Source organism: Numida meleagris, chromosome 1 (assembly GCF_002078875.1).
Source record: "Numida meleagris isolate 19003 breed g44 Domestic line chromosome 1, NumMel1.0, whole genome shotgun sequence".
NCBI lineage: Eukaryota > Metazoa > Chordata > Aves > Galliformes > Numididae > Numida > Numida meleagris.
The window spans coordinates 162,982,302-162,992,168 of NC_034409.1; the positions used below are offsets into that span (position 1 = coordinate 162,982,302).

The 9,867-nt window shown below is 36.8% G+C and overlaps 1 long non-coding RNA gene across 23 annotated transcripts in view; it reads right to left on the reverse strand.

Moving 5' to 3' along the window:
- Positions 1-4,468, reverse strand: part of LOC110386958 — a 225,482-nt gene extending 221,014 nt beyond the window's left edge. For 19 of the 23 annotated variants that reach the window (XR_002432353.1, XR_002432344.1, XR_002432343.1 and 16 more), the window contains exon 1: positions 4,340-4,466. This is a non-coding gene — a long non-coding RNA (uncharacterized LOC110386958). Of the gene's footprint in view, positions 1-4,150; positions 4,244-4,339 lie in introns of all 23 variants that reach the window. The other 4 variants (XR_002432359.1, XR_002432331.1, XR_002432335.1 and 1 more) reach the window with 2 other exon arrangements.

Sequence of the window (9,867 nt, forward strand, 5' to 3'; positions counted from 1 at the left end):
CAGTTAACTTGACTTTCGGGAAAAATAACTTTAAATTTCAGTAAAGAAACCTTAAGTCGCACAAGTATTTAGTCACAATTATGGTCACGTGAATAATGACACCCTCCACCCCTAGTCTTAATGCAGAAACAGCCTTTCTGGGGGGAATTTCAGCTGATATCTTATTTCAGCTGACATCAAGTACTTCATGCAAAGTAAATATGAAACTACAATTTTGCATCGGTGGCTATCATTATGCTATCTTTTGAGAGAAGAATTAAATACTCATTAAATATTCCCCATAATTTACTACTCCCTTGTGCACCCTTTCACATACACACAAAAATCTATGCACAAATCTATACATTTTGATCATTTGAACAAAATGAGTAGATACCAGGGGGAAATTACTTTTGCTCTGAAAGTAATGCCTCCTACTTATTTAAGTGCAAACTACGATTCAGAGAGGACAATAACACTGTTTGATAGAGCAAATTCTCAGCTACAAAACACTATTTTTCAACCTAGTCACTACCATTAGCTATGCATTTTTGCCAACAATGGACAAGAGCCTGTATGCTACGCTCATAAATATCCACACCAGGAGAGGTGACCCACTGTCTCTGTTCCTGCTGTTGAAATGCACCACCCACTGCCTCATTGGGCAAATCCACTGTTTGGTCTCCATAAAACGTTCAGCATAACGTTCCATAAACGTTCAGCAAGTATCAGTGAATGTCAGTGGGTGCCATTTCTTCTGCACAGAGGAATTCAATGACATACCTTTGACACACCTTTGCTTCATACGCATTTCCACGTCAGATGCCATTTTGTCAGTCTGCCCCTCTGCTGCCATCTGTCACACAGCAACAACATGTAATGAAATGCTGGTGGGAAGGTTCAGCCTCTACTATCATACCACCAACACCCACCTCTTGTCAGAGGTGGGCGACTGTGGGGCAAAATAATAAAATAGGAGGGATTACTTTCAGAGCAATCCTTGTAAACGTGTACATATTCATATCTGAATACCAGAAAGTTCTTACCCCAACAAAATGAGTATACTGATATACTAGGAAGGGTTAATCCACTGGACTGTTAATGCTAACCCACACATTTTAATTACTCTTCATGAGATTCACTTAACTAAGTTTATTGAAATATAATAGCTCACCTGTTAAAACCTATTATTTCAGCCAGTTACCATAGCTGTATCTTTGGTGAATTTTTGACTGATTCCAGATACCCAAAAGTACAAGTTTTGTTTTCAAGATATTGCAACTATTGCCAAAGACTAAGTATGGAAGGAGGAACTTAAACTATTTTCTTCTGTCAAAACACAGATTTGCCTTCCTCAGAGTACACTAACAAGTGTGATATTCTCCACACTAACTAATTCAATTTTTTTTTCTGTCTCTTTCTATCTGCACAGACAAACATATCTACAAGAAGGACATCAAGAAAGACATAGACATACATACTTAGTATCCATTTTCTTTTCTTCAAAGATTTCCAGGGGAAAAAATAAATCTCTATTACATTTCATTTTATTTTCAATCTTTTCCTCAGCTGGGTAGCTGGTATTCCTGCCTGTGAAATGAACAGTAATATAAATTCTACTTCATACTGCTAATCTTCCTATGGTAAAACATTCCTGTTTCCTGATTTACTGGTGTGTTCAAACATCATACTGTCAAGTCTGTCTTATGTATAGAAGGAAATGATCTCTCATTTGCCAACACCATATAACCATTTGATGGTTTGATCATGTTCATTTATTGATTGTTGAAGCCATGGATAAATTATTTATTTTTAGTATACAAAAATTTATCTCCTTTCTTATTCTTGCATAAAAGATGTTCAGATGTGTACTGCGGAAGTTATGAAAAAAAAAACAAAATCTATAATCCTCAAAAGAAATCCTCAAATATCTTGGTCAATTGTGTGGTGGAACTCCCCTAATCCACACAATCCAGATTAGTTACACTTTGTTATTTCCTCAAGATGACGGATGTGGTGAAAATGTGTGTATTTTCCATGTAACATTTTGTTTTTGTTTGATTGTTTGCTTTCGTGTGTGTGTGTGTGTGTGCTTTGTTTTGTTTTGTTTTGCTCCTTTTGGAAATGAAAGAAAGATAACAAGTCATAAAACAGACAACCACTGAACCATATGTAATAAACAAATATTTATGTGACAACAACAGTAGAAGCACTGAAAAGCCAGTATTATTGCAATTAGTGAGTTCTGTCTGGTATAAGGAAAGTGTTGTTCACTCATCTGGAAGACCTCTGAACCTAGCCATGTAAGCATTACAGGCAGTGAAGACAAAGAGCTCAGCATCATTCAGACTGGTAACAGGCCAGTGTATGAGCGGATTCTATATTCAGGGCCCTTGACCTGATTAGCATTTGGATCAAAATAGCTCACTTATTCCTGAAGATCAAGCTCTAGAAACAGCCGAAGATGGATCATCCAGATACTGAAGCTTTTTTCAATACTGGTTTAAAAAAGTACATGTAGGTCAGTAGTTTTAGGGTTTTTTTTAAATTTCTTTTCAGAAGTACTAATCATTCTAAATGTACAGAAAAGGAACCCAGGTATCTAATTATAGAGGGTGTGCTCTAAACTGTAAGTCACACCTGAGCCTTTCTCCCAGTAATGGCCATCAGCCTACATTCCAGAGACTTTCCCTTTAAAGAATCCCAGCAACCCATACATTTACCTTGAAGTCTAGGTTAGGTGTTGCTTGTGCTTGATAGCACAGATACAACTTCAGTGTTTTGCTTGCTCTTTATAAAAGAGGAAAGAATAATTATTTTCTTTCTGGGAGAATCCTGAAGACTGTGAGGCAACCAGACATTACTTTAAGGAAACTGAAATAGGAAGCACACTATTAGCTTCTAACTACAAATTTAGCCTCTTCATTTTTGCTTTTCTATTTCTCCTGTAAAATTATCCTTCTTTTGCTTTGCACCCCCTCAGGTGCCCTCCAGATGCCCTGAATGACTATTTCCTCATGCTAACTTTGGGTTCTGCTTCTCAAATCTCTTGCTGGCACGCACTGTTGTTATTAAAAGAGGATTTATAGGGTAGAGTACAGTTTCAGTAGCATAGTAAAAAGCCAGCTCTTGGGCAGAGCTTTGTTAAGAAGCCTAGAGAACTTGAAATGGATGATGTTTGAGGTTGGACTTGATGATTTTGAGGGTCTTTTCCAACCTGAGCAATTCTATGATTGTATGTTTCCACGTGGAACTTGTTCACGGCAACGTAAGACAGTTAATGAGTGAGATGTTTCAAGCAACGTGTGGACTGAGCTGTGAGGCTGCCACAGTCATTGCATTTTTCTTGTATCATTCATAAAAGTAATCTCTAATCCCAGAGTTTACAGCTGTATCCTCCAGCTGATGACCTTCTGATCATCGGGAGTTCAATGTGTGAAAACATGAAGGTCAAAAAATCTAATGATGTCTTCTTCTGGGAGATTATTCCTGGTACATTCATTGAATGGGAATGTTCACCTTACAGGCTAAAGAGAGTATCAAAGAAATCTTTTCCAAGTTTCTGAAAAAGGCATTAGATTAAATGGACAAGTCACATAAAGCACAGTATAAGCCCGTTTTGTCTCACTCTTTTCCTTTCTATTTTTATACAGTTCACCAAGAAGACATGTGCTAACTAAAGGAAAAAAAAAATTAATACATGAAAGAGGTGACAACATTTGAAAAGATTTATATGTCACTTTCAGTGACTAGTTTCTTTGTTGTTTTCTGAATAACTCAATTACTACTCCCCACTCATACCAGGAATGCAATTCTTTTGCTTGTCTGAATATACAAACCCTTCCCACACAGGCTCAAAATTTAAGGATCAGGTGATTTGAAACATTTATCTTGTCTGTTGACAAAGACTTTCCAGAATATTTTCCCCCAACAACTATTGAATATACAATTTTAACCCACCAAAAACATATGGTAAAATTAACCATAGACAGAAATAGAAACTTAACTCTTCTAAGGGAGATATACGCACTGCATCAATCTGTTATCATTGTACTGTTAAAAAGGTGACTAAAACACAATTCATTCAGAATGAGAGGCAATGAGCACAAGCTAGAACACATGAAATTCTTCCTAAATACAAGAAAATGCTCTTAGTTTGAAGGTTACTGACCACACACGTTTCCCAGAGAGGCTGTGAAGACTCCATCACTGAAGATATTCCTACTGGACATGTATCTTGAACAGTCTGTTGAAGGTGACCCTACTTGAGGGGGGAGAGGGGTTGACTTTATGATTTCCAGAAGCATTTTCCCACCTCAGCTTTCTGTGACTTTGTGAAAATATTCAGAAATCCACTAACCTTATCACTGTATCAAAGTGTAGTTGGAAAAGTTCCTTCTAAAGAAATGTAAATCAAACATCCTCTTCCACTGTTCCTCAAGATGTCTTTCCATACCTGCAAAAGTACCCTTTGGCCAATCAAATTTCCACTGTTTATGGCAAAGACAATACACAGTAGGTCTGTTGAAATCACTTTAAAAGAGTGATTGTACATGTTCAGACATGCCACAGCTCTCCCAACAAATCATTACTTACTGAAACAGAACAGTTTGATTGCTTACTATTGTATAAACCTATCGTTGTGGTTTCGCATTGGCTGTTATGTATCAGTAATTTAGAAATGCAAAATTTTTTCTCCACTCATTTGAAAGTTGTAAATCTAAATCCAGAAACTTTCAGTAGGCCAAATCTAACCACATGCAGATCATTTAATAACATTGTATTTGAATTCTAATTTCCCATGTTTTTCTAAACTCACATGAAATGTAAAAGTAGCATCATCTTCAGTATTTATATCCTTTTTCCAAAATTTCTTTCAAGCAGAGAATGTATTGAAATGGTTCCATGGCTACTTGCAATGATTGCGCAGTTCCTGAAATTTAAATAAATAAATAAATAAATAAATAAATAAGACACACACACACACACAAAAAAAAAAAAACACAAAAAAAGCAGCCGAGGACTTTGATTTTGGATCTGGAAGCCCTTGCCTGTCTTCTTTTACATTTGTGGAGGGGCTTTGTGCTATAAGGAATATTTTGAATCCAGTAAGCAAAATCTCTGTCACAGAATAAACTCTCAAGGATAGATGATGACCTTGTCTTCTGCTTCTGAGAAGCTGAGAAGTTCTCAGCCATAGTCCTCATGGGACTCAGCCCTATATAGCATCAGCTGTAGCATCATCAGGTTCTTAGGTGTCATTTCAAATATTCATCATGTTTGTAGTACAAATGTTAGTAGCTCCTTCATTTGGACAGTGTGGATAAAGATGCTTAAAAGAGCATAGAGAATTACGTGGATGAAAAGCATGAGAGGGTGATATTCTTCTTGCTAGAATTCAGACAACAAATGTTAGCTTTTCATTCCCTATTTTCAAATTCAATTCTAAAACTTATTACATTTGTATTACAGATAGCAAATGACATCTATCAGAAACATCAAAGCACCATATATTTGATTTTAACCATTAGCTCCATAAGCAATATTTTGCAGAATTAGTTCTGATTCTATTCCAGAAAAATTGCAAACCTCATTAGTGATAATGTTTTGGTATATTTTATCCTTCCTTGGTATTTTGTTTTTTTTTTTCTCTCCCTCTTTATTGCAACGCATCTCGCTCTCCTCTTATTTATGTATAGTTGTGCCCAGCCTCAAAACATCGTTAAGTTGATAGGTCACATTTTAAATTAAGTTTGTCAAGTAAAAGTGTAATTTAGATCCAATAAAACAGTTATTACCACTTTTAATTAGGAAAAGATGGAGTCAGGTCTGTCTGAGACATAACCATGCAGAGAGCCATCTACATGTTTTTTCACTCAAGTCGAGTCACTGATTATTGCAGTACTTCTATTCAAATTCAGCTGAGGGTGCATTCTTCTGTCAGCAGAACAAACCTCAATTAAAGTAAAGAAAGATATTTGGAAATTATAGTTTCAAGTGTTCAGCAGATCTCGAGTCTTAGTTGATTGTAATGGTGCTGTCTCAGATCTAATAAATGGCAGAGTCCCTTTTGAAAGTGGTTACAGATGAATTTTGCAGCATCCAAGATCAAGCAATTCGGATGAGCACTAATATTGATCAGTCTAAAAGCAACAGATTCTTTCCCCTCCGGTTGGTTAGTCACACCTTTCAGTCACTGAAAAACAACATATTATCTCTTCGTACCTGTCAGTTTAAAAGGCAAAGATAAACACAGGCACAATATTCAGTCTCTGTTGAAAAGAGAGATAAAACTGAAATAGAAAACTTAAATACAGGTGTGGTACAGAATGTACAGGATGCAACTGGATATAGTAGAATGTAGCTGTCAGATTTGCAAAACATCTACGCATGCAAAATCTGCTTCTGATGAGAGCTACTGCTCCTCTTCATTGTATCAGATCATTGACTGTTTACTGAGGAAACTAATAGCAATACTTTTGAAATGTACACTAATTTGTAAGGTGATACAGCGTTTGTTTGGGAGACTGGTTCTGATGCCTTGTGCACAGATTTCAGATTAGCGCAGCTGAACAGAGAATGAGAGCATAAACCCTGAGTCACAGCATGGCAAAGGGAAACCAGGCCTGTGTTATACACTAGTCCACAGTTTCATCTGCTCAGTTGGTTTTTTGTTACATGTAATGTCTGTTTGTTGCATACCACAAAATTATTTTATGCTTGTGAGTGCAAAACAAAAATACTTCCATTCATCAGAAAACTAAATGGCAAAGCAAAGAAGAAAACATTAGTATGAAAATAAACAATACTCTACCTGAGTACTGAGTACTCTGCCAGCAGATCAAGGAAGGTGATCCTGCCCCTCTGCTCTGCACTGGTGAGACCTCACCTGGAGTACTGCATCCAGATGTGGAGTCCTTAGTACAGGAGAGACATGGAGCTGTTGGAGTGCGTCCAGAGGAAGGCCACCAAAATGATCCAAGGCATGGAATAGCTCTCCTGTGTGGAGAGGCTAAGAGAGCTGGAGCTGTTCAGCCTGTTGAAGAAAAGGCTCGGGGGAGACCTGAGATTGGTCTTTCAGTAAGTAAAGGTGGGCTGTAAGAAAGAATGGGACAGACTCTTTAGCAGGGTCTGTTGTGGTAGGACAAGGGAAGACAGCTTCAATCTAAAAGAGAAGTGAGTTAGACTGGATAGAAGGGAAAAGTTTTTTTATAATAATAGTAGTGGAGCCCTGGAAGAGGTTACCCAGAGAGGTGGTGGAAGGTTCCATCCCCGAAAATGTTTAAGATCAGACTGGGCGTGGCTCTCAGCAACCCAGTCTAGCTGCAGGTGTCCCTGTTCATTGCAAAGGGTTTGGACTAGATGACCTTTAATTGTCCCTTCCAACTCAAATGATTCTAAGATTCTGGGAGTTTATTCTGTGAAAGAAAATAGATATCTAACGTGAACTATCTAGCTAAAAGACATGGTGGATAGCAGTTTTGTTTAAGAATTGACAGTTTTGTTTAAGACTGCTATCTGGAATGGTCTTTTCCATTCTAAGGGAAAGACAATTTCCTATCCTTCTTTAACACAATTTTATTTAACATCAGTTGGCTTTTTTTTCCCTTTGGCTGTACATTCTATATACATATATACACATATAGATAGGTATATAAATATATACATATGTACACACACACATAGATATATACATACTTGTGTATGTGAGTATAGAGAGAGAAGGAGAGTGTACTTTCCAAAGTTTTTTCAAAGGACTGAGTGGTAAATGTCAGTATTTTGAAAACCTATGTATTTTTTGTATATCTTGAGTCACCAGATATTCTTGTTATCTCGTATTTTCCATACAGTTCCTTCTAAAAGTATTAGAGTGGCAGGGTTATGTGCTATAGCAGTTCATCTGTAATGGGAAGTGATCAGCTCACCTCTGTAATTGCTTTTCTAGAGCTTCAGGCATAGATTTGCCATGAACCTTTAATCCCCTCTCATACACTATCCACTATGTCTTGTCTCCTTCTTCATTTCTGTGGCATAGGTACAATTCATTTTCTTAGCATTGTATGGCAGCTTCTTGGCCCCAAACTCGTACATACTGGATGCAGAAAATCAGCAACAAGCATAATTGTTTCCCAGGAGTCTAGGATAAAATGCTTTTTTTTTTCAAAGTAAAACCACATGCTGTCCTCCTGGGTAGCGTATGCCTTGAGACTGGGAGAGACCCCTTTCATGGAACCACCTTAGTATGTGCCTTCATTTGCTGAATGTAAAAAAAAAACAATGCACAAACAAACAAGCAGAAAAAGAGAGAAAGGAAGGAAGGGAGGAAGGGAGAGAGGAAGGGAGGGAGGGAGGAAGGGAAGAAGAGAGGAAAGGAGGGAGGAAGGAAGGAAGAGAATGAGAAAGAGAAAGAAGAAAAGAAAGAAAGAAAGAAAGAAAGAGAGAAGAAAAGAAAGAAAGAAAGAAAGAAAGAAAGAAAGAAAGAAAGAAAGAAAGAAAGAAAGAAAGAAAGAAAGAAAGAAAGAAAGAAANAGAAAAGAAAGAAAGAAAGAAAGAAAGAAAGAAAGAAAGAAAGAAAGAAAGAAAGAAAGAAAGAAAGAAAGAAAGAAAGAAAGAAAGAAAGGAAGGAAGAGAAAGGAAGAGAAAGGAAGAGAAAGGAAGAAAGCAAGAATAATTTTTTCTTTCCTAGTGTACAGTATAATTCTTTTTTCTGGAATGATCCCCACAGATAAATATAAGAACAATATAAGCACTTAGTGATACTCATCTAATCTTCAGCAGTTTGCGGATTAAAGGGACTTTCCTTGTGTTTCATGGATAATATGTAGTCTTTATTTTGTATGTATCTTCTGCATCTTTGCTTTAACATATCATTTTTACTATTCATTGAATTGTTGAGGGTTTTGTTTTAGGAGGCTTTTGTTGTTGTTTTTTTTTGGGGGGGGGGGGGATTGGGTTTGGGATTCTTTGTTGTTAGCATCCGTGCGAAAAATGTTGTGAAATTAAACAAAGCCAGGAGATATTCCTGAATCTGGAACTAGATCATCTGTCCTACTGCTATAACTGTCCCTAGCACAGTTTTGGTTTGTACCAATTAGAGTTCTCTCAGATAATTCCAAGGCACAACTTGGGAGTTAGGCACAAGCTAGGCCCATTCCCAATAGGTAGTTTGGATGCAGTCACTCTGTCTTGGAGGCTATGAGAGTTTAGTGCAAATACTAGCAGTTGCTTGCCAGCTAGCTTATGTGCCAAGAAACAATGCCCTAAATACATCTATATCTAGCATGTCTAGTCTGAGCATCCTGATATAGCAAGAAATTCCATGATTTACTCTTGACTTATTCTAACAACATATTTTTCAAATTGTTTCAAAGCTACTGTCATATATGTATATTTTTGTATTTCATGTTCTCTAATTCTTGTTTACTCTGTTCTTGTAATTGCTAAGCTACATAAGCAGAAGAGGAAAATATCTGCAGTATTAAGAAATAGTTGAATGGCCAGATCTGAGACTAACGTAGTGGAAAACTAAAGCCAGATGAGGTACCTTTACTTAAACAAAGTGGATTCACTAAGTTATTATTGTTAGCAAAAATGTAATGAGAAACTGTTCAGATGTGTAGCAACTGAGGATATGTACAACTTACCAGGATAAACAATTGCATTTATTAAAGGACAGAGTAAATGCCTACAAATAAGTATGTGTCTTTAAAAGCATGCTCGCACATAGCTAGATATGGTAATTCAGTTAGAAAATATTTGGAACATTTATTCAAAATATCCTTTCAGAAATTCAGCCTTCAGATACATTAATTTGGAGGACAGCCAGTCTCTCTGATCCTATTAACCACATTTGAAAACTTTCATATGGCTGGAAAAGTATAAGAACCA